The 24,947-nt window shown below is 45.7% G+C and overlaps 1 protein-coding gene across 2 annotated transcripts in view; it reads left to right on the top strand.

The window, feature by feature from the left end:
- Positions 1–24,947, top strand: part of GAS7 (growth arrest specific 7) — a 1,527,668-nt gene that overhangs the window by 944,751 nt on the left and 557,970 nt on the right. The window lies entirely within an intron of this gene.

Below are 24,947 nucleotides of genomic sequence, written 5' to 3'. Positions count from 1 at the left end.
TGAGCATTGATTCACATGTGAGATGCACGATGGCTGCTCTTATTTGGCGTCTTGCTGTTGGATGGAAAATGTGCAGATCTTCTGCAGTGTTATAGTACTGCTGAATAGATCTGATCTGCAGCTGACCTTTCTCGGTGGCCTCCCTTATGTCTCCATCATGGATGTTCTATCAATTAGCAAGGTCTTGCTCATTCGGAGGAGCCGAGCGATTTGCGCGGTATTGCACAGCACTCAAAGATGCGTGACTTGGGCAAACAACCTTGTCATGGATGGGGCTGCTCGGGTCACTCATCTCATTCAAAACACGTGCCCACTAGCATGCGTTTGCGCAGACAATGTTCAAACTAAAATTCAATCGGGGCCCATTACTGTTTACAAATGAATACCAATTTAAATTAGCGCGTATTTGATAGCATACAAGGATTTCCCAACAGGCAGTTAATTACCAGTGCCAGATTATCTAATATTTGCACCAGAGCTAAAAATGGAGCAAATAATCAGATAATACGGAATGGAGCCGACAAGTTTTGTCAGTCTGTTTTATCTATAAAAAAAAACATAGTTTGTGCTAGATCAAGAAAGAATCAGACAGTTTTTTTGTTCTGTGTTTGCACCATAATCTAAAAAGAGATTGGGCCTCATTATAAATTTGCGTGTCCGGTAACAACGGTAAGGGTAAGCTACCGGTACCGTTGTTACCGGACCGGCAAACTACAAGTTCTGCTCGCGGGTGCCTTTCCGCCAGCCAGGACTGGCCTGGCGGCCATACCGACACCCGCGAGCAGAGCATTTTGGATGCACCGGCACCATTCACAAATGGTGCCGGTGCATCCAACCTCCCCATTCCCATTGAGCCCTATGGAGCTCAAATGGGAATGGGGAGCATTTTTTTTTCAGCACCTGCGAATAGGCAATTTCCGAGTACTGCAAGGCCGTAATGACCCGGTAATTGCCCATTCGTGGGCGCCGGAAAAAAAGATACCAGCGGCAGCCATGCCAGTTTTACAGGCACTGCTACTGCCAGTATCATAATGAGGGCCATTGTTACTTAATTCCTTTCAATGCCATGCAGCAACTATAGAAACTTCGTTGTTCATGTTTGCTCTAATGCAAATCAATTCAAGATAATGCACATTGGGGCTAAACCGATTTGCTCCATTCTGGATTATCTAAGCAGGACAATTGGTGGTCCATTCACGTGTCCCATGTTTTTGCACAAGGGACAACGTTTTGATTGGCCTCAAATAGAAATACAACTGCTATTTTGAATCTGCCTTTGCTCATTTAGTTGAAGCAACAATTAGAATATCACATTATCTGCAATGTCTAAGGGGGGGGGGTCAATTCATTCGTTTGTATACGTTTGCCATTTTGGGGCATAAATCCACTTACAACTGAACTGGAAAGTGCATTATACCTACTGTCCAATATACACGGAACAAACACCCACTCCAAAAATGAAAACGGATAATAGTCACATAGCACACATGACTACATCTCCCACTCCACCTGTGGAAGAAAAAGCCCACATACACCCAGTCTTCTAGTAACCCCACTCTAATTAGCAAAGGGCAAGCCTTTTTGCCATGCATTGAGCTTTACGCATAACACCGTTTTCATTGATCCATATAGGTGAAATAATGCAGACCAAGTAATTTTCCATAGTCAATACTATTTTATGAATATAATGATAGTCTTAGTTTTGGTTGCAGGGCACTTCCATAAACATGGATGGTGAATAATGTCATCCATTGGTTCCTGAGCTATCCGTGACGTATTGACTTCTGCCCTGCAGGCGGAGTACAAGGATGAGTAGAGGCTAAAACACCCATTCAGCCCTCAAGCTTCTACAAACCAACAGCCAATACAATCATAAAGTTAAAACGGGTACAGTCAAGAGATATACCCAGCGGCAGCTGGTGACTTTAAAAGGGCACATTTGGAAGTGAGCGCAGCAAGGGTGCTCGACCCACATCGGAGGGGGTGCAGGTGGAATTTCCCCCCATTAATATTTGGGGAAAATGGTTTCTAAAATGTACAATTTACAGTGCAACCCCACACAAACATGACCTAAAAAGCATTAGAGTATAGGTACTAACAATGGTACATTATTATTTCAATTAATTCATGCACCAGGCCAGCAGCAGTGTGCTGCTGGTGTGCAAGCAGTCAGTAACACAGCATGGCATAGGTGGCGAGACCATGATGGGTGAACAAGCCACTTACAAAACTAGCATTGGCAATGCCAACAGTTTGGTCTTTTTTTGTAGGCATGGGAAAGGAATTTGCCAGGCACAGCCATCATAGTATTAACTACCCATTGTTGGTAGCAGGTGCAAAATGGTGCGACTACTTGGGCATTTAATATCAGTGCCTGGCAAAAACTATGCACAAGCCAAAAATGTTGGCTTTGCCAATGCTTGCTTTGAATAGGACTTCAGTGAAGGACAATAGAGTGCTTATAAATCAAGTGTCTGAAACAGCCCTGGTGAGACATTGTTATTACACCAGTACCGTGTTTACAACTCCAATTAAGTCATTAACTAATTTGCCTTCCCTACTCCCTCATTAGTTTCCGTTTTTCCTCATCATATCATACCACCTTCTCCATTCCTCACAGATCCATTTAGTCTCATCATGTGTACCCTACTCTAGTCTTCCAGAGTGCAGAATGGTGCCTTCCCCACTCCCCATGGTGCTTTTAATTGGTCAGACAGTATTCTTCTGTGTGTCCTTGTACTACTACTTCTTAGTCCCTAGCCTTCCTCTCTTCTTTTGAGATCAACTACAATGGGCCTCATTAGGAGTTTGGAGGTAGCCATGCCGTTCTTGCCAGCATGGCTACCCCCAAACCGGGTACCAGGTCCGGGTCCCAAAAATAGGAAATTACCGGCTATGCCGACTTTAGCAGGCCCTGTAATTCCCATTATCGGGACCCAGAGCCGGTACATCCCCATCCCCATTCCCATTTGAGCCCCCATAAGGCTTAATGGGAATGGGGAGGATGCTGAAAACGGGCCCGTTAATGACAGGCCCGTTTTTAGCATCCTGGTCTGCTAGAGGGTCCCGCTCTGCACGTCTGGTCTGGCCAGGCGTCCAGAGCGGGACCCGCTGCAGACCTCGTAATGTGGCGGCCCGGAATGAACGATGCTTATCCCTTACCGTCACCGTTCATTCCGCGGCCGCCAGCCTCCTAATGAGGCTCAATGTCTCGCACCACAGTATCGCATACTACAGCCCCTTGCTTCAATGAAAAACGAGACATGTATTTCAAATGAATCCTAGTGCAACCATGCTTTTATCACTTTGCTGTTTTTTTAATCTGTATGCAACTCTTGTTTGGACTGCCTACATTGTGTTTACATGCACAGCATGACTCTTTTCACAAAACATATTTGCTTTGCGACATTGTTGCAAGCGTTTGAAGGCCCTAGTCTGTATCATGGTAATAGCCATGAAGTTGAACAGGGGACCCCCGCCAATGGGCGCGCAATGTTCCTGAAACACACCTTCCAGCCATTGCTGGCTGGCAGTGATACTTATCCAGAGCAGAGCGTGTGGCTGGGGCACAGCAGGAGCAGAATAGTTTTAGGGGTGAGGAGGTAATTCTGCATACCATGGTGAAGGGGTGGTTAGACGCAAAATAACTTTAAAATGAGAGACGCTTTTTTCACTGAGATACATACATTAAATCTTAAACATGTCGATGATAATTGTGGACACATTTTATAGCACAAGGAAAAGTGTAGTAATACATTTTAATTGTACAAGTCTGTGAGACTAAGGGTATCCACATTACAGTAAAAAAGTGTAGTGCAAAAACAACGAGAAAGGAGCATCGAGCAACTTGCAAATGGGGTGGGATCAGACAGTCTCTCACGCCTGGAACAGGAACAGAGAACATCTCAAAACCGGAAGCAGGAAGTGGAACAGAGACCATCTCACACATGGGTCGGGGGTAGAGAGAACCTGGATTGGGAACGGTGAGACTCTCAAAACTAGAACCTAAGCAGAGAGGCTCTCACTTCTGAAAGCTGGGACAGGAGCAGATTTGTTACATCAGACAGGGGCAGGAGGAGAGAGCATCTCCAATCTGGCCAACAGTAGAGAACATGATCATCCCATGCTTGTAACAGGGGGAGCCAACAGCCCCAGCCTGGAACAGGAGTGAAGAGCATTTACAAGTGGAGCAGACGACGTGCCACACATGGAAGAGATGCTAGTGTTGACATATCGCACCTGTGGTGGGAACAGAAAACATCCCCAGATGCAACAGCAGCAGAGATCTTGGCATACCAGTGAGACACGCTCGGAATATCTTATAAACGGAAGAGGAATTTTAAGCATCATACGGCTTGTCATTATTGTGATTTCTATAGCGCTTTGTGATGGACACGGCCAGCTTCTAAGCGGTCAACTGGGAATCAAACCATTGTTTCACGGGATGGCATTGTCCTAGTCTTGTAGGTAGGTTACAGTTAGAGCAAATATGCAATATATACAAAATAACAATGAGCATCAAGCAAACCCATGAACCAGCGATCACTGTATTTATTTTGTCATTTATATAGCGCACCTAACCCAAGGGTATCTCGGCACTTCATGTAATCAGTCACAGTAGCATTGCAATGAGAATGTACAATACATATATGTACAAAAAGGTAGTTAAGTCATTGCATTACAAGAGTGGTAGAGGTTACAGACATTGACCCACCGCTCCCCCCAAGACCTATCAAGAAGCAAGCTACTTTACGGTTCTCTGCAGCCTGAAAAAAGGCCTTAAAACATGCAAGACCATGCCGCAGCAAATATAAATAATTCCATTCCAGGTAAGTGCGTTCGAAAATATATGCAAAACGTGATATGTTGTTAATACACAGATAAAGTCAAAAGATTGCCCCAGATTTTTGGCCCACCTGCTCTGCCAAGCAGATGGAACCACACTTTTAAATCTGTGTAGAGGCCAGGCCCTCTTCCTGTGTTGGAATGTCTGCACTCAAGCAGATGAGTTCATCGCTGCCTCTATTAGCATCAATGTGGCCACCATTTTCAACCCAGTTCGAATGGATCCATCGGGTTCCATCGATTCCATCAAGCAGGGAAATGGCAGGGATGTAGCCTGCCATCCACGCAGAGCCTGCCTGAGCCCCAAAAGCATAGGGCTGTGGTAACCACAGAAGACCACGCTGCATAGCCCCCGAAATGCCAAGACACAAGGAACACACAGGCCAAACCTGTTGGGCAGAGGCAGGGCCATTATCGGCCACAAAATAAATTTAGCAGGACCCACAAAGCGTACCCGAGAAAGCAGGGCGCTGAAACCGACGAGTTAAACGGGGGAGCAGACACAGACTGTTACCTAGCAGCACAATATGCGGGCAGGCCAGGGTCCGCCGTCCTCGTAGCAATTTCGAATCATTGTTCATAGTATCGATAATATTAATAATATTCTTCCCATCACTAGTAATCAGCTGGTCTGTGTTATTCGGTAGTATTTATTATTGTGATTGTTATTTTTATTACTGTTTTTGCAATGATCGTCCCACGCTGAAAGGTCATTTTTGGGTCAGTTGACATGATACTAGTTGCATAATATGTGTGCAAATTGCCTCCATCTTAGGTGGTGCAGGAGCACGTAAGGGGCCTGCAGCATGTCGTGGCGGTGAGCAGGCTGGAAAAATGTTGGCACGGTCATGCACAACACGACACCCTGTTGTCCGTGTAAAGTCTGGAAAGTTGATATCAGTGTATTTATGACAGAAGTGAAACAGTGTAAATGGCCTTTATTGCCATGTTGTCTCCGAAGCTAAGAAACAGCTACGTGGATTCAGTGGCCATCCTGGGTCTGAAGATAATTGGGGCCTAAAACACGCACTCGATATGATATTGTAGTGGGAATTATGTATGGCGCCTGGTTCGTGGTATTGATTATTCTGCATTGCCTCTTGTCGGGTGCATACCCCACCGTCCCCACCACATCACGGAATAGCAGCTAGATGAGTCAATAACAGGAAAGTACTTTTTGTACAAATCTCTTCAGTGTCAGCAGCGATTAATAGGTCGTCAATATACTGTAGCAATACACAGCCCGAATGTGAATGATCGTCCTCCTAAAGTGAAGGCAAACAAATATCTGCTTTGTTTGTGTACCGGAATGCTGAAGAAAGCATTCTTCAGATCGATAACGCTAAAGTATTCTGCCGAGGCAGGAATCATTGTCAAAATTGTGGTAACATCTGGAACCAACAGGAATTGAGGATCTACTACCTTTTTTAGTGCACACAGATCAATTATGAAATGGTACGGTACTTCATTACCTCTTTTCTTATACACTGGAAAAATGGGGCTGTTACATGTACTGCCTGTAATCTCTTCAACCACTCCCAATTTCACCAAGTCAGAAACAATCCTTTCTCTCCCTCTGCTGACATTTTATACTGCGGAATACGCGGTAGCGTTACTACTTCTCTTAAAAAATGTTCACTGGCTCTATTTTCAGACATCCCACATCATTGTCATTCATAGCCAAAATGCAAGTTGGCACCTCACTCAATTCCCCTGTTAATGTTTAGACACAAATTCAGATATTGGCACATTCTGTGGAGAAATAGTCAAGAATACCCGATCTGGTGTACAGTGGATAACTGTGCTTAGCTTTTTCAATAGATTCAATCCCAGGAGATTTTCCCCACAATTCTCTGTTAAAAGAAATGGACAATGCTCAGTAAAAGGGCCTATTGTTACTGCTACTGGCTTGGACTCAGGATTTATTACTGGGGTACCTGCGAACCATACTGAAGTATTTTGTCACCCTGACAGTGGTATATCTGGAACTAAGTGATGGTCCATCGAGCACTTTTGCGCACCCGTATCTACGAGGAATCTATGCTCTTCATTCCCAACTTTCATTTCTACGTAGGGTCCTTTCTGATTCACGGGAATAGATACTTGTTCCGACCCCTTTCTTGGGCTGTCCTATTGGGGTAACCACACATCATCTGAAGTGTAGTCACTGCTATTATTGTAGTATGCACCCGTTTGAGTATCAAAAATGTTCCCGCCTCTTCCTCTATTTCCATTTTGCATACCCTGATGATTTTGATTGTGGGTAAAAGTAGTTTGATTCAGAGCCTGGCCTTGATTCTGTGCTCCATTCCCTTGACTATTCTGGTGCTGCTGCAGATTGTTTCTGTTGTGGCCATTTGTTACTGGACGTCCTCTGTGCTGTCTTCTCTGACTGTACCCACCTCTATTTTGCAAGTGTGGACATTGTGCTCGCCAGTGTCCTTCCTCTCTGCAATATGCACATTGATCTAATCCCAAGGGCCCTCCATGCATGTTCAAATTACTCCTGCCCTGTGCATTTCCCCTCCCCCTGTTGTTTCCTGATATTTGCTGGAGTAACACCCCTACTATCATTTGCAGGGCTTCTATTCTTATTTGCAAAGAATACTCATTGCATATCTCATTTATCTCCCCCACGGAAGACCTACGACTCGACATCCATCTCATTGTTTCTTCTATACACACTCGTAGTCTTTGTCTATCACCTGTCTGCCCTGGTGGCGGCAAGAATCACTGCTGTCTAGTGGGTACTGCTTCGTTTCTACCCCTCTCAATATCCTTCCTCCTATACCCCGGTGTGGCAAGTATTTCAGAATATTCTTCATCAAGTTCATACTTAAGGTCAAAAAGTCAGTCCACATGCTCTTTTATTTCTTCATCTCTCTCTACACAATGGGCTAATGCATTCAAATCCAACAATCGTTGTGGAGGTCACCTCCCAATTAACTTTTTCCATTGTGCCGACAGATATTCCCCCATGCATTCCAACAATACCTGTCTTTCATTGCTCCTCCTGAAATCATACATTGACGCTAACGTGGCCGCCTAATCATTCTCGTCTATATACATTTCCGCCTGCTCTTGCAGCTCTCGCTTTCTCTCCTTGCTGATCGCACTGCGGGTCACTCTAACACATTCACTTTGTTCCAGTTCGCTTATTGGGGGAGCAGTCGGGACAGAGACACCCTCTTGAGCGGGAGGTGCAGAGGGGGCAGTGAGAGCGGGAGATGTCTGTTGGGGCTGTGGTAATTTGCGAAACACTTGGGGCGGGCTGACTAGTGGGCAGCACGGTTACTGATGCAGCCTGTGGCTGTGCTGGGAGGGGCTGAGCAGCAGCTTCTGACGTAGTCTTTTTAGTTTCTACTCTTGGGCCTTGTTTTGTTTCAGTTAATATTTTATTTATCAACTTGTCTGATGAGTCTAGCTCTCTTTGTGGATATATCTTTTCAATATTCAACTGGTCGCATCTATTTGCCTTCCTCAAACTATTACTCCACTCCTCCTCCTCCTTTTCCTCCGCTGTCTCCGCTTTTGACTTATGCCTGCGCGCATGTTTCTCTCTACTTCTAAATCGGAGCATTGCTTCCCTTCTCCAGTCCCTAAGGATATCACGTTCCGCAGGGCGTGTTTTCTTACTTATCAAAACCTTTTCCAGGTTATCTATTCGGTCCATCTCAAAACTCCCATTCCTCGGCCACTGAAGATCTTCCTGCTTTCTGGTTTGCTTATGCCAAATTTCACAAAACATTATCGCTCCCACACCACGCTTCACATAAATATCATAAGCCGGCATTCCCCCCTGTAAGCGATATTCAATCAACACTACAGCTAAATCAATGCCTAGTCTGGGATGCTGAGGAAAACCCTTATTGATGTATTTTTATATCCAGTTCCGTACTCTGGATGACAACCCTTGTATAACACCCCCCTCTTAGAATCCCCCTGACCCCACTGAGCCAAGAAGTAGGTTTGTTTTGCAAATTAAAAGGTTTATTTGAAAAATGAAACAATATATATATATATATATCACACTTTTATAAAAAAATTAATATCTGATAGTACACTTAGACATATGATGCTGATCAACAATGGGTAATCTGGCACTAGCACACTTCTTTACAATCAATGAGGAGTTAGTATAGGATGGATAAAGTAGCAAAAATACTTTTATGGTTTCCAGGGAAAAGCAGTGAGGAATAAAATGCAGTACAGAAACACTTGATATGATTTTAGCAAAAGATAAGATAATCACTTTTTCTCTGGCAATTCACCCCCCTCCCCTATGCAATGTAAGAAATGGAAGGAGATGGAAAGAGGAGCACACAGTTCTCAGGAATGCAATCAAATACAATACGAAATTCAGTTCCCCCCCAGCAAGCTTAGAGGAAACAGGTAGGAGTTTGAAACACAGGCCCAAAATGCTTTAAATGTGATGGCAATGGATGGGAAAATGTGTCAATTGATTTTAATTCCCTCTAGAGATTCAGGGTGAGTGGGAGATGCGTGTTGGTATTAGTTCAGGCTCACTTTAACAAAACTCTAGGAATGATTAGCAGATTGCAAATGAATTTTAGCAAAGAGAAGCAAAAAGCTGCTGATTTCTACAGATTAAGAAATCGAGCCAAATCGCAAATCGCGGTAAATTTCGCGAGTGCGTGTCTCGCAATTACGGAAAAAGTATAGGAAGTCAGTTCTAGGTTCGTTGGAAAGCCTAGATCCTAAATTCGTTCCTAGCCCAAACGGTTCAAGAGATACGGACGATTTAATAAAGGTAGATTTTCAGATTTAAAGTAAACTCAAAATGACAGGTGACAGCTTGCAGCTGCAGAATTGACAGGTGACAGTTGTGCAGCTTTAAAAATGACAGATGACACGATTTCTAGGAGGCAGTTTTACTTAGGTTAAAATAGTTTGGATTAGATTATTTTAACTAAGAGATTGGTTCTGCACAGTTCTGCTAGGTACTCACAATATAAATTTGAACTAGGCCTCGTCACGGATCTGCTCAACACGTCCGGCTGCGGTTCTGTCTGCTCGGCGGATCAATCAGGCACCGGTTCTGCTCACAGCGATCTGGGTCAGCTCTGCTCTGCTGGTCTAGCCTCTCTGGATTCTGGATGTAACACTGCTTTCTGGGTACTGCTACAGGTTCTTGCAAAAATTCTTGGCAAAACTTCAAACAGCTCGCCCGGCTGTTGAATAGTTTGGTTAGTTTTGAGGCCTGCTGAAGAGGATTCAGCTGGTGGATTCAGGCCTCTCTGCTACAAATTCTGGAGTTAATTTCTGCTACAGGTTCTGGAGATTGATGGATTTGAAGTCTGGATCTCTGGATGTGAAGTCGTCGGTCAGCATGCTCCGCAGCAAATGGAATTGAATGTCTCTACCTGTCCCAGCAGTCTCTTTTTATGTGTTTTGGAAAGCGGGTGTGTGTGTTGGTCATAACTAAACCTGCCCCTCTCACTTATCATTGGCCAATTCCTCCTCTCTCCCTTGATTGGGGGAAGGAAATGTGAGTCAGAGTGATGCTGTATGTTTTATGGTCAGAGGAACCCCCCCTTGTCAGATTGCACACAAATCTATTTCTGACCCAAATACATATTTATCTATGTACCATTTTTCTAATATTATAGGTCCAGTTAACATATTTTCTGTAGCACCAAACCATCCGACCCCTGTCTTTGTACGATGTTGTGTCCACTGATGACAGAATTCTCCCCTTTTCATCCAGATAACGACCTCTAAACCTTTCCAGATTTTACACAAATGTGCACCAGGAATATGGGTTACAGATGATAGTGTCAGATTTTTAACATGCATACATTTGGAGTGAGACCCTATTTTCCGCTAGCAACCCCCCAGAATACACCACACATATTACTTATATAATTCTGACAAGTCCGCATTATGAGTTATCTATGTTTTTAAAATTATGCTCTGGTCAAAAAGGGGTGTGGCTTCCCACATGACATGGTGGAATAACTGGTTTATCCACTTCCCCCAAGCCAGCTTGTTCACAGAGGCACAGCTGCCCCCCAGTTTCTCCCAAGAGGAAGCTATTTTACGACGCCCCCAATATAACATTTGCCTGAGTCAAGGAAGTTGCATTGTTCTGTTCTTTCCAGTTCCCAGGTGCTCCACCCCTAATCTAATCAGAGAGGTGACAACTCCTTTTGGCAAGGGGCAGCAGGATGCAGCTAGGCCTGGGAAGAGTGGCTGAACAGGTTTCTCCTGTCGGGGGTAGTTGTCAGGCAGAATCCAGTTTCATTAAGCCAGGTTTCAGCTAAATGTCACTTTTTGTTCCCAGTTTTCTACATTCAAATCAAACTGACAATTTGTACCTATACATTAAATAATAACTTCCTTCAAGTCATTTCAGAATATAGTTTTACATTCTTCCACCTCTTAGCAAGTCTTTCCTTGGCCTGGTTTTGTTTCATTTGTTCAGTTTTACACAAAAGTCTGGTGGTTTTAAAACGCCGGCTTTCTGATAGTGGTGAGTACCGGTAATGCAACCATTTTTGGGATGAAGAAAATGAATTCCCCACAGTTCTGAGTTGCTTTTTGGCAATCAGCATTGCCATTCCCAATGGTTTCAGGCTACTGTGTGTGTAGCCCAATGGTGGTTTTAGGCAGTGCCCTCCTGTGCTCACAACATAGGCAAAAATGTGTGGCAGCCTATTCTTCATGTTTTTCCTGTGCACTCTCTGGGGAGTTCTGGCCATCATCATATTTTCCAGGCCAGTACTGCACAGTTTTATGGTAGGGCTTGGATGCATGGGTAAAAACATCCCACAAGCCCCCCTTCTTGCGATGGCCATTCTGTCCTTTCGCTGATGGAACTCGAAAGATCTGGGATCTTCGCCTCCTCTTCTTCCAATTCCATGGATGGCACAGTTCAGCATCTTTTCCTCCCTCCAGTCGATCAATCAGTTCTCCTTGCTGGTCCTGATGGGAGGATTGGGCTATACCCCGGGCCCCTCGGGTCTCTGCTCCCGGTCCCCGGTCGTCCTCCTTGGTCAGTCTCCATGGTTTCATCTCTCTTAGGATGATAAAGCAAAGCGGCAATACATATTCGTAGACATTTCTTCACCACTATTAATGGTGTTGCGAACATATACATTTTATGAATCAGAAGATATGAACATATACATTTTCTTTTTTAAATTAGGAGACAAGAACATATATATATATATATATATATATACACAAGGATTACAGAATTGTATATGCTATATGTGGAATATTTTAGGGTTGAAACTGAATTACTCTGGAGCGGCCCCTTCTGGGATTCCAGTGGATTCCTCCAGTTGTTGCAGAGTTTGCCTGGGATGGCAACACTTTAGCTGATTTATATGTACCCACTTGTCTTCCCCTTCCGCCAGACTGCCTTTGAGATGCAGATCTTATAGGCAACAAGGGAGATCTTGTCTATAATTTCAAACAGTCCCTTCCATGTAGGCAAGAATTTTCGCTGTTTGGCCTGGTTCCTTTGGAAATTGTATAGATAGACCCGATCACCCACCTTATATTCCTTTCGGGTAGTTTTTAAATCATAGTGGGTCTTCATGCTCTCGGCTGATCTTTCTAGATTCCGCTGAGCATAGGCAAAAGCATGCTGAAGGTGTTTCCTTAAATTCTCCACATACTCATGAGTTGTGGAGGCATTTATCAGTGTCTGCTCTTGAGTCATGTAGTGCAAATGCTGGGGAAGCACCATCTTGCGTCCTGTCATCAACTCAAATGCTGACATTTTAGTTGCAGATGAAGGGGTAGATCTGATGGCCATTAGGACCAGAGGTAATCGGATATCCCAAATTGGCCCAGAATCTGCCACAAACTTTTTTAATATGCACACAATGGTTCGGTTGTATCTCTCCACTGCTCCAGAAGAAGCAGGCCTGTAAGCAATATGTAACTTCCTTTTGACCCCTAGTATCTCCCACATCTTTGTCATTACTTCACTGGTGAAGTGGCTACCCCTGTCTGACTCAATCCTTTGAGGTAGACCAAAACGGGAAAAGATGTGGTTAATCATCAGGGCAGCTGCTGTTTCTGCCTTGCAATTTGGGGCTGGGAGAAATTCCACCCACTTGGTAAACAAGCATGTAAGGTCAACATGTACTTGTTTCCTCTAGACGAGCGAATCAGAGGGCCTACAAAGTCGATTTGCAAATCTGACCATGGCAGTGTCATCCCCCTCTTTTGGAGAGGCGCACGGTGTGTGAGGAATGATGGCTGAAATTGTGCACACACAAGACACCCCTTCAAGTATTGGTCGAGGTCCTGCCCCATGTGTGGCCAGTATGCAACCTCTCTTAAGATTTCCAGTGTTGTGTGAAACACCCTATGACCGGCGGTGGCCGCATCATGGGCGTGACTTAACATCAGGCTTCGGAATGAGGTAGGAACCACCCACTGATCATGGCCAGCTTGGGATTTCCTTACCAACAAACCGTCTTGGATTCGGAACATTTTTGGACATTTCATCAACACTCTTAGGTCCTCTTTCCCAATGTAATCTGTGTCCGTCAGGGGAAAGTTCTCAGGGTCCTCAAGGTGTTGGTAAAACTTACCAATGATTGGATCCCCCTTCTGAGCTGTAATCAAATCAGCGTCAGGGGTCTCCTTGCTCCATTGGGCTGTTGAAAGCTCATTGTGAACATTTGTCTGGGACCTAGTGATCGCAGTGACCTGGATTTCCCCCAACAGGAACTCTATTTCTATTAGATCCCCTTTGATGGCCCCGGTTTTGGCCAGCTGATCAGCTAAGTCATTTCCAGTATTGTCTGGTCCCTCTACTTTGGAATGACCCTTGATCTTTTTCCAGTAGATGGTCATACCATTCGATGTGACCAGATCATCAATATTTTGGATTAACTTCTCATGTTTCAGGGGTTTGTTATTAGCGCATAACATGCCTCTGGTTTTCCAGTTGACCAGGTGCTCCACGAACCCGTTCCGTACATAATCCGAATCTGTGATTATGACCAGTTCGTGGAGTTGATCCTGGACAGGAGTGAGGATGGCCTGATGCACAGCCATCAATTCTGCCACCTGACTACTTCGGGGACCAATTTTGTATCCAGCGGAGGTTTTCTGGGAACTCCTTCACCCATGCATTCCCTACGCCAGCCACCAGTTCTTTCTCCCTGTCGTTGTCAACATGGTAAAAGCATCCATCCACATACACAGTGGGCATTCCCTCACACTTGTCTTCTTCAAAGACTTTGTGTGGGGAATTAAGGTACGCCTCCATGCTGTCCTTGATTTTTAGACTTTCGTCCTCAAGACAGTTTTCTCTGGCACAATCATGCAAGTCAGCCAGACCTTGCGCGAGGGGCCTCTTCTTGTTTTGGCCATATCTGACCTCCCCAGGAAAGCCTTGCATTGACAGAATCCAGGAAGTAATTTGGGAATTACTCACATTTCCGGCCCGGATTCTGTCACTTTGGAGATATTGCAGAGGCTGGTGTGGAGTCTCCACTATGATGTGTTCCCCCTGGATAAACGGGCGGTAATTCTTCAATGCCCACACCGTTGCCAGGAGTGCCTTCTCACAATCGTTGAATTTTTCCTCCACAGAGGATAAAGTTTTGCTCGCATAGGAGATTACTTTATTGACCTTGTCATGCTTTTGCTATAATACTGCCGTCAAGCACGTATTAGAGAACCCCGTCTCCAGGAAGAACTCCTTGTTCCTGACAGGGTAAGATAGGCAAGGCGCTTGTGAGAGGCTTCTTTTGAGTTGTCTTACCGCCTCAGATTGTTCTGAACCCCATTCCCACTTGACCCCCCCCTTCAAGAGATGAATCAGGGGTCTAGTTATCTCTGCGTAGCCTTCAATGAACTTTCTGCTGTAATTAGTCAGTCCAAGGAGGCTCCTTAGTTCCCGCAGAGTTGTGGGGTCTTTCAGTTTCTGGAGTGCTTCCACTTTCTTTTCTTGGGGACAGAGACCCTGAGGAGTAATCTCATGCCCCAAGAAATTAACATGGGTTCTACACCACTGTTCTTTCTGAAAGGAAAGTTTTGCTCTGGCGGCCCTCAACTGTGTCAGAACATAACGGATCTCCGCTATGTGTTCGTCCACAGATGAACTTTTGATGAGGACATCATCTACATAAGCCAGGTTACCCCTCGCACCCAGGTCGGGCATGGCCTTATGTAGGAAAATGTTGAATTCATTGCCGGAGTTGAGGTATCCGAAGGGAGTCCGGGTCCATGTGTATTGCTGGCCCCCAAAGGTAAAACCCAGTTTGTATTGGTCCTCCCTACTGACAGGCACGGTCCAGTATCCATTGGTCAGGTCTATTGCTGTGAATACCTGTGACCCCTGAATCTGGGCCAGCCCTTGGTCAATGTAGGGCAGAGGCCATCGGGAAGTATGGACCCGTTTGTTGAGATCCCTAAGGTCGGCGCAGAGTCTCCACTGGCCGTTTGGCGTCAATATTCCCAGCACCGGATTATTGAAAGTGCTGTGGACTGGACGGATTATTCCCCGTGACTCAAGGTTCTTAATTATTTCAGTAAGGGACTCCATGGATGCGAGAGGCAAGCGATATTGCTTCACAAACACTGGAGTCATTCCAGGGTCTGTGGGAATTGTTGTGGTGTGGATGTCGGTGCGACCACAGTCATATGTTTCAACTTTTGCTTCTGTTCCAGAGTCACACAGGCATCAGCTAGGTTGACTCTCTCTTCCACCATCTGCCTAAAGCCTGGAAAACCTCTGGTTTGGCTATCTCAGCGGCCTCCTCCAGCTGGGTGGAGAAGTCCCTGGTCAGAGTGCTGATTTGGACTGGAGGCTTCAGGTGGGAAAGGCAGCCCTCATGGACCTGGAAATTCACCTCATCCCTCCTGAAGTCACAAGTCACATCTTCCTTACCATAAGGGCAAGAAGTGTACGCCAGGAAGTTCCCCCCATGCCGGGTGAAAATCCTGTCTGGTGTTGTATTGTCCTCACTGTCACTGTCAAAACAGTCCTTGGGGATTGGTCCTAACAGTTCATTTCCTAAATCAATGAAGAAATGTCGGTCATCGATCGCCATTCCAATAATGGTGCCTGCGGCTAGAGTAATACTCTTTAAGTCGCTGTTATCCACCTCTATTGGAATGGTGTCATGTTCTATGTTGACTAATGGTGTTGGGTTTACCCCTAACCCTTGCTGTTGGAGAGAAGCATTTAGATGGATATAAGCATCAGGATTTTTAAATGTTTGTCCTCTTTTAACTTTCACTTCCAGGGAGAATTGTCGGGTCCTTTCTGGGATGGTGACTTCCTCTTTGATCTGAATTTCAACTGCATAAGGTAGCAATTGAGCTGACCTAAATGCTTTTTCTGGATCATCAAAGCCCATGGTATTATCCGCTAATCGGGACCAAGCGTTGAAGTTTATTAGGTCCAAACTAATGGCAAAGCTATTGAGAATGTCACTGGCTAAGTAAAAGGCGGCAGTGACGTCTCGCACGACCCAACAATTATGGACTATGCTCTTGTTGCCAATGGAGATTTTGAGCATACACCTGCTTGGCAGGAGATGTTTGGAAGTAGGTGCTTCCAGGTCCATTTCCCATTTGCTATCAGTTTGAATGTGGGAATGGCTGGATCTTTTGGGAGTTGGCGGAACATGGCTTCGCTGATGAAGCTCTTACCGTTGTTCACACACACTCGAGCGAGAACAGAGTCCTTCCCATCATTTAACTGACAGGGATGAACAACTGCTCTCCAATTTGCTGAATATCAGCCAGGCTCTGAGCTGATTTCACATCTTTCTGGACTATAGGAGTGGGAGTTTCTGATTGTGGATTATAAAGAATTTCAGGGTGTTTCCTTCCAGTGTGGAATACCACCTTAAACTGGAAGGAAGGTTCATTTTCAGAAATAGAGAGGACCCCCCATCACCAGTCTGTTGTCCTACTGCTATTACTGTCACGTCTGGAGTTTGGTTGTTCTGGAAGTGAAATTCTACTTGGTCAGATTTTTGTTCAACCATGTGGCAGGTGCCGTTTAAACTAACATGGTTGACACTCTGTTTTAATCTTATTGGTCAGCTAGTCTGGGTCCAGAGGACCTTGTTTACACAATCTATTAGGGGTGACAACCTTCTGAGGAGGCCATTCCCTATTAAACAAGGGGTGCCCTCTGGAGTCACTACTATGACCGGGTGTTTCACCTTGTGTCGCCCAATTTTAATGTCCAAGTCTGCAGTCCCCTCAATGGGAATTTCCTTCCTGCCAAAGTTCTGCAGTTGTCCAGGAAGAGAGGTGAGAGGAATTTGGTAATTCTCCCCCCTTCCTGCATTTAGTTCCTCAAAGGCCCTTTTGGACAGAAGGGTAGCTTGGGTTCCAGTGTCCACCAGTGCCAAAATTGTACCCTGCCCCGGGTACTTGTACCGGGGCATAGTATCTTCCCTCCTTCTCCTCAAGGGGGCACAGATAATGCACATTTTTGGACAACTGGTGGGCTAACTTTCTGGTTTTGGACATTGCTAGCGAAGAGATTTGGGCAGAATTCTGTGGAGAGCCTTGGGAATCTAAAAGAAAAAGTTGGCAACTGGAGATCAGAGCCATTGTGGGTTCCCCTGGTTCCGGTTCTGGGCCGCCCCGCCCTTTTTGGAGGCAGTCATCAGGATGGGTTTGACCCTTGGGATTTTGGTGTTGTCGGTTCTGGGATGAGATGATGGGCGGCGGTAGCTCAGTCTCCACATCTCCCCAGTCTGGATTGGAATCCCTTGGGACCCATTTTTCCTTGGGAGGAGTTCCCCCATATCTGAAGGAGAAGACCCTTTTCCCAGGATCTTCTGAGGATCCCTCTCCCTCAAATTGGAAGACCTGTACCTCCTCCACAAAGTGGGTCTGTTTGGGTCCTTTGTTTCTCCTACCCCCCCCCCCTCTGCTCCTTGGGAGGCAGGCTTTCAGGGCAGGAGATTTTGTTTCCGGTTCCTGGTTTTCCATTGGCCGTTTACAAGTTGGGAAGGAAGCTTCCTCCAAGGCTTTACACCCCCTTTCCCCTTGTGCCTCCTCCCTGGGAACTGGTGGGTTATCGGGGTGCTGCCCCCGTCATTGTTCTGGAGCACCAGGTCCAGAGTTTGGGGCATTCTGCGGTGGCATGCTCATCTGAGGGTTTTGTTGAGCCCTCAGTATGTGACTCAGATCTCGTGCCATATTTTGGACCTGGCGCTCAAGTTGTGAAACCCGCTCAGGCTGATACGGGGCTCTATTTTCTCCCCTGGGCTGATCCCGGGAAGGGTAGCTATCCCTTCTCTGGTAGTACCCCTGGTTGGGAAGATTTTGGTACCCCTCCACCCTTGGCCTCCCCTCTCCCGGATTAGGTTGTCTGGGCTCAGGGAATTGGGGAAAGAAGGATGGATGATTTTGGGGCTGGAAATTGGGTGGATACCTGGGGAAAAAGTTCTGCCCAGGATTTGGCGAATTTCTGCCCTCCTGTGGGAAGTTGGGAGGGAAGTTCCCTGGGTTAGGTGCTTGGCTGGATCCCCCCCTTGGGCTGAAGGAGTCCACACATAACCCAGGATTGGTCGGTTTCCCTTGTAGTGGGGACTTACATAATCAGGGGAGCGGGGGACCCCATTTGTGGGACTACCTCCTCGACTCCCTGTCTGTGACTGGCCCGAGGGCCTTCTGGGCTGTGAATTATTTGGTGCAGGCAGGTTTTTAGGCCTCCCCATCTCCAAATCTAAAACGGGGGCAACCTTTACCTCTGCCACCTTGGCAGCAGCAGGGGTGCTGTTGGTTTTGGGGTTTTTCGGCGCATTATTTTTATTTTCGATGGGCTTCTGCACCTCGTAGATCCGGGTAGCCTGTTCAATGACCCAGTCTAAAGATATTTTCTTATGAAAATCTCTCACGAGCTGGGTCATTATGTATTTGGGTAAGGCATGGAAAAACGTATTGATAAATTCTCTGCTATCTGTGCGCACCCTTCTGGTTGTCTGCGCAAAAGCACGCTTTAATACTTGCACAAACTCTTGTGGGGCCTGATCCTCCCCACATTGCAAATTGTAGGCTGCCTTGCGAGCCTCTTGAAGATTTCTATGCACAGAAAAATGTTTCAAGATGGTCCCCCTGTATGTGGACCACCTTGAATGGTTTTGATCCTCCAGCCCTGCAAAGAAACTGGAGTATTCTGGTGAGAAGGTCCACTTTACATATTGAATACAGCTTTGGCTATCCTTCAAATGGAAAGTCTCCATCATTTGCTCATAGAGCTCCAAGTGTTCCCAAACAGAATACTTGGCGTTCTTCTGATAAGGCGTGATGACACTCTTTATTGCCTTTATTTGTTTCAATGGGTCCTTAAGCAAGGCTCTTTTTGCCTTATTGGCCTTTTTGGTTCGGGTAACCCTGGTCCATTCATCCTCCGACTCAGAAGCGCTGCTCCCAGAGGTGCCCGTCTGATCTTCCAGGTTTTCCCAGATTCTGCGAGCCTGGGAATGGCTGGCAGAATGTGGGGACCTGGTCTCCTGTGTCCTGTGACGCTCAGAGGAGTCTTCAAATCCCTCCTTGCTACCAGGATTTGCTGGGTATCCCCCCCACTGACCTAACTGGGCAGAGGTTTTCAGGATGCCCTTAGTGGGCCTACTCTCCTGGGGTTCCCCACTAAATTGCACTGTGCTTGGGTGCCCATAACCAGATGCCCACCCATCCATTCCTGGGAGGTACTGGCCTATGAGCCCCATACTTCTAGCTGGATAGTAATCTGCCATCTCCGTGGCCCTGGGCTCATGTGCGCGAGGGGACATGGGGGTGGCAGAGTCCAGGGACTGGGAGAGATGAAGGCCTCTGGTACTAGGGCTCCTGAGGTTATGCTCAGGAGTTTCTCTTTCCCAGCGAACCTCATCTCTATCCGCCCTGCTTCCTGTTGCAATGCAAGAGCCTGCGCTTTCAGTTCCTCAGTTAAGGCCTTACTAGACTCTATCAGTCTCTCCTGCATGGCTACCTGTTGTTGGAGCCTATCATTGTGCTGACAGAGAGCCTCATTTTCTCTCTGTGCCTCCTGATTGGTCCTGGAGTACTGGGCCAGTCTCTGCTGCAGGAGGGTTACCTCCTCAGTCCCATCCCTACTGGCCTGCTCCTTTCTTGCCAGAGCATCCTCGACCCTCCTGGTGTGCTCTAACAAGTTCTGGTGTTCTTTTTGGAGGTCACCCCGTCCCTGGAGGGCCAGGTGATTTTCTTCCATTTTCCTTTTTAAGTGGCAGACTTCCTGGCCTAAGGTATCCCTTTCCTGACTAAGAGCCTGCATCTGTGCCACCAGGTCGTCCCTTTGCCTTTGGAAGCCACCAGCTTCTGGCACTCCTGTTCAAACTCTGCCTGGGTATCCAGGTCTTTCAAAATCAGTTTATTGCTCTCTGCCTTCTCCCTATCTAGGTGACTTTGGGTAACTACCTGCTCGGCACATGCCCTATTGAAATCTAATTGTTGCTCCAGCTTTTTCTGGCTCTGCAGTAGGGAGTCCAAACCTTCTTGGTACTCCTTCTGCAAGGCCAGAAATCTGGTATCCTGATCCGCCTTTTCCTGTTGCAGCACATCCATATCCTCCTTTATTTTAGTGATGTACTGTCTGCTGTCCTTTTCTGACTCCTGGCTCCTGAGCAGCCTCTGCTCAGAAGAGTCCAGATCAGATTGGGCCTTCTCTAACGCCATCTGTTGCGTATTTGCCAGATCTTGGCCTTCAGCACATTTGTTCTGCATGGCTCCCATATATAGATACAAATATGCCGCTATCCTGGCAATCTTATTATGTTCATCTTTGGCTTTAGGGGCCATATATAGTTCACTCAGGGCCACATGTAGCGGACCCTGATCTCCCCATATATCTGACCCTGTTTCAGTGACCTGTTGCGCGATTGCCTGCAACCAGACCGTTTGGTCCTGATGAGTCCACTCACCTCTCACAAATAGCTTATGTAAGAAGTGCTCTCTGGCTATTTTCATATCTACCAAGGTCGTCATTCTGGAATTTGAGTTCCTTCCTGATTTACAGAAATTTGTATTTTATTTTGAAAAACAGACCGTTTCCTTAGAGCGTTCCTTTGAGGGATGCATTCACAGTGTAAAACAGCGTGGTGATCTAACCGGATATGTGTATCTGGTCAGTTGGCACACTGTATTAATCTGCACAAGTGTTAAATGTAACCCAGAATATCCCGGACGAGCCCCCACTTTTGTAAGCAATATTCAATCAACACTACAGCTAAGTCAATGCCTAGTCTGGGATGCTGAGGAAAACCCTTATTGATGTATTTTTATATCCAGTTCAGTACTCTGGATGACAACCCTTGTATAACAGCCCCCTCTTAGAATCCCCCTGACCCCACTGAGCCAAGAAGTAGGTTTGTTTTGCAAATTAAAAGGTTTATTTGAAAAATTAAACAATATATATATATATCACACTTTTATAATAAATTAATATCTGATAGTACACTTAGACATATGATGTTGATCAACAATGGGTAATCTGGCACTAGCACGCTTCTTTACAATCAATGAGGAGTTAGTATAGGATGGATAAAGTAGCAAAACTACTTTTATGGTTTCCAGGGAAAAGCAATGAGGAATAAAATGCAGTACAGAAACACTTGATATGATTTTAGCAAAAGATAAGATAATCACTTTTTCTCTGGCAATTCACCCTCCTCCCCTATGCAATGTAAGAAATGGAAGGAGATGGAAAGAGGAGCGCACAGTTCTCAAGAATGCAATCAAATACAATACGAAATTCAGTTCCACCCCAGCAAGCTTAGAGGAAACAGGTAGGAGTTTGAAACACAGGCCCAAAATGCTTTAAATGTGATAGCAATGGATGGGAACATGTGCCAACTGATTTTAATTCCCTTTAGAGATTCAGGGTGAGTGGGAGATGCGTGTTGGTATTAGTTCAGGCTCACTTTAACAATACTCTAGGAATGATTTGCAGATTGCAAACGAATTTTAGCAAAGAGAAGCAAAAAGCTGCTGATTTCTGCAGATGAATCGCGGTAAATTTCACGAGTGCCTGTCGTGCGAATACGGAAAAGGTATAGGAAGTCGTTTCTAGGTTCGTTGGAAAGCCTAGATCCTAAATTCGTTCCTAGCCCAAACGGTTCAAGAGATACGGACAATTTAATAAAGGTAAATTTTCGGATTTAAAGTAAACTCAAAATGACAGGTGACAGCTTGCAGCTGCAGAATTGACAGGTGACAGTTGTGCAGCTTTAAAAATGACAGATGACACGATTTCTAGGAGGCAGTTCTACTTAGGTTAAAATAGTTTGGATTAGATTATTTTAACTAAGAGATTGGTTCTGCACAGTTCTGCTAGGTACTCACAATATAAATTTGAACTAGGCCTCGTCACAGATCTGGTCAACACGTCCGGCTGCGGTTCTGTCTGCTCGGCAGGTCAATCAGGCACCGGTTCTGCTCACAGCGATCTGGGTCAGCTCTGCTCTGCTGGTCTAGCCTCTCTGGATTCTGGATGTAACACTGCTTTCTGGGTACTGCTACAGGTTCTTGCAAAAATTCTCGGCAAAACTTCAAACAGCTCACCCGGCTGTTGAATAGTTTGGTTAGTTTTGAGGCCTGCTGAAGAGGATTCAGCTGGTGGATTCAGGCCTCTCTGCTACAAATTCTGGAGTTAATTTCTGCTACAGGTTCTGGAGATTGATGGATTTGAAGTCTGGATCTCTGGATGTGAAGTCGTCGGTCAGCATGCTCCGCAGAAAATGGAATTGAATGTCTCTACCTGTCCCAGCAGTCTCTTTTTATGTGTTTTGGAAAGTGGGTGTGTGTGTTGGTCATAACTAAACCTGCCCCTCTCACTTATCATTGGCCAATTCCTCCTCTCTCCCTTGATTGGGGGAAGGAAATGTGAGTCAGAGTGATGCTGTAGATTTTATGGTCAGAGGAACCCCCCCTTGTCAGATTGCACACAAATCTATTTCTGACCCAAATACATATTTATCCATGTACCATTTTTCTAATATTATAGGTCCAGTTAACATATTTTCTGTAGCACCAAACCATCCGATCCCTGTCTTTGTACGATGTTGTGTCCACTGATGACAGAATTCTCCCCTTTTCATCCAGATAACGACCTCTAAACCTTTCCAGATTTTACACAAATGTGCACCAGGGATATGGGTTACAGATGATAGTGTCAGATTTTTCACATGCATACATTTGGAGTGAGACCCTATTTTCCGCTAGCAACCCCCCAGAATACACCACAGGGTCCTAACGCCTCTTAAAATGTTCACAGAAAAATCACAAAAATAATGATATTACTTATATAATTCTGACAAGTCCGCACTGAGTTATCTATCTTTTTAAAAATATGCTCTGGTCAAAAAGGGGTGTGGCTTCCCACATCACATGGTGGAATAACTGGTTTATCCACTTCCCCCAAGCCAGCTTGTTCACAGAGGCACAGCTGCCCCCCAGTTTCTCCCAAGAGGAAGCTATTTTACGACACCCCCAATATAACATTTGCCTGAGTCAAGGAAGTTGCATTGTTCTGTTCTTTCCAGTTCCCAGGTGCTCCACCCCTAATCTAATCAGAGAGGTGACAACTCCTTTTGGCAAGGAGCAGCAGGATGCAGCTAGGCCTGGGAAGAGTGGCTGAACAGGTTTCTCCTGTCGGGGGTAGTTGTCAGGCAGAATCCAGTTTCATTAAGCCAAGTTTCAGCTAAATGTCACTTTTTGTTCCCAGTTTTCTACATTCAAATCAAACTGACAATTTGTACCTATACATTAAATAATTACTTCCTTCAAGTCATTTCAGAATATAGTTTTACATTCTTCCACCTCTTAGCAAGTCTTTCCTTGGCCTGATTTTGTTTCATTTGTTCAGTTTTACACAAAAGTCTGGTGGTTTTAAAATGCCGGCTTTCTTATAGTGGTGAGTACCGGTAATGCAACCATTTTTGGGATTAAGAAAATGAATTCCCCACAGTTCTGAGTTGCTTTTTGGCAATCAGCATTGCCATTCCCAATGGTTTCAGGCTACTGTGTGTGTAGCCCAATGGTGGTTTTAAGCAGTGCCCTCCTGTGCTCACAACATAGGCAAAAATGGGTGGCAGCCTATACTTCATGTTTTCCCTGTGCACTCTCTGGGGAGTTCTGGCCATCATGATGTTTTCCAGGCCAGTACTGCACAGTTTTATGGTAGGGCTTGGATGCATGGGTAAAAACATCCCACACCCCGGAGGTGCGACCTTGCCAGTTTCCAAAGATTGTCCGCCGCAGCGGAAAAGCCCAGCTAGGGTGGACAATACCCCAGGCATGTTTTAACCTTACCCTTGGCTAATAAAACTTACTCTGGGTGTTTGATTTTGCAAAATCAACTCTCAACCAATATCAGGATTACTTACGAATCGGGGCACGACTCACCTGATTAGTCAATTTGTCTTTCCAAGACACAATTTGCCCGTATACTGACGCAACCAATGACGTTGTGTCTGCCTTTCTTGGCTCTGCCTCATTTCGGGACCCACGACTCCTTGTTCACTGGCCGGGCACGTCGATCGGGGATCAGCTTTGTTCAGATCTGCAGAAAGGAATCTCATCGCTTACACAGGGGTGCCCCGATCACCTCTTGATCCCGGCTCGATCGCTCCCGTCCTCGCCGTTCTTCCTGCCTTCCTTATTTTGCAACAAACACGATGGAACAAGTGGGGGAGGGTCCCTATTCAGGCACCATCTTGAAGGGTCCCCTGAGGGACCCTCAAATGTGGAAACAAGGCACAATCACCACACACAAACTGATACGCCAGACATGAGGTTGTATTCCCAAAATCTAGGGTTTATTGCAAAGTAAATAGTCCCAGTTGGCCAAATGGTCTCACGTCCCGCGACGTGTGTCTAACAGACCTCGGGGGACGCAAGAGAGCGAGAATCATACATCAGTTACATATATACAAAATGAGCATCTTACAATCAGTAATGACACATTCAATGCCGCCCCTAATTCATTACCTTTGAATTGGAGGCGATGATTGACCATAGTAACGACTATGACACCTTAGACCATTATATTTAGCAACAGTTTATAATCTCGGACCTACAGACACAAGTCTTTATTTTAAAGAACACAACGCTTCAGTTTTCTT

The sequence above is a fragment of the Ambystoma mexicanum genome, chromosome 3q (genome assembly GCF_040938575.1).
Source record: "Ambystoma mexicanum isolate Mex_15411 chromosome 3q, UKY_AmexF1_1, whole genome shotgun sequence".
NCBI lineage: Eukaryota > Metazoa > Chordata > Amphibia > Caudata > Ambystomatidae > Ambystoma > Ambystoma mexicanum.
Note: the sequence above shows the minus strand (reverse complement) of the source record. Positions and strands in the feature narration are given on the sequence as shown.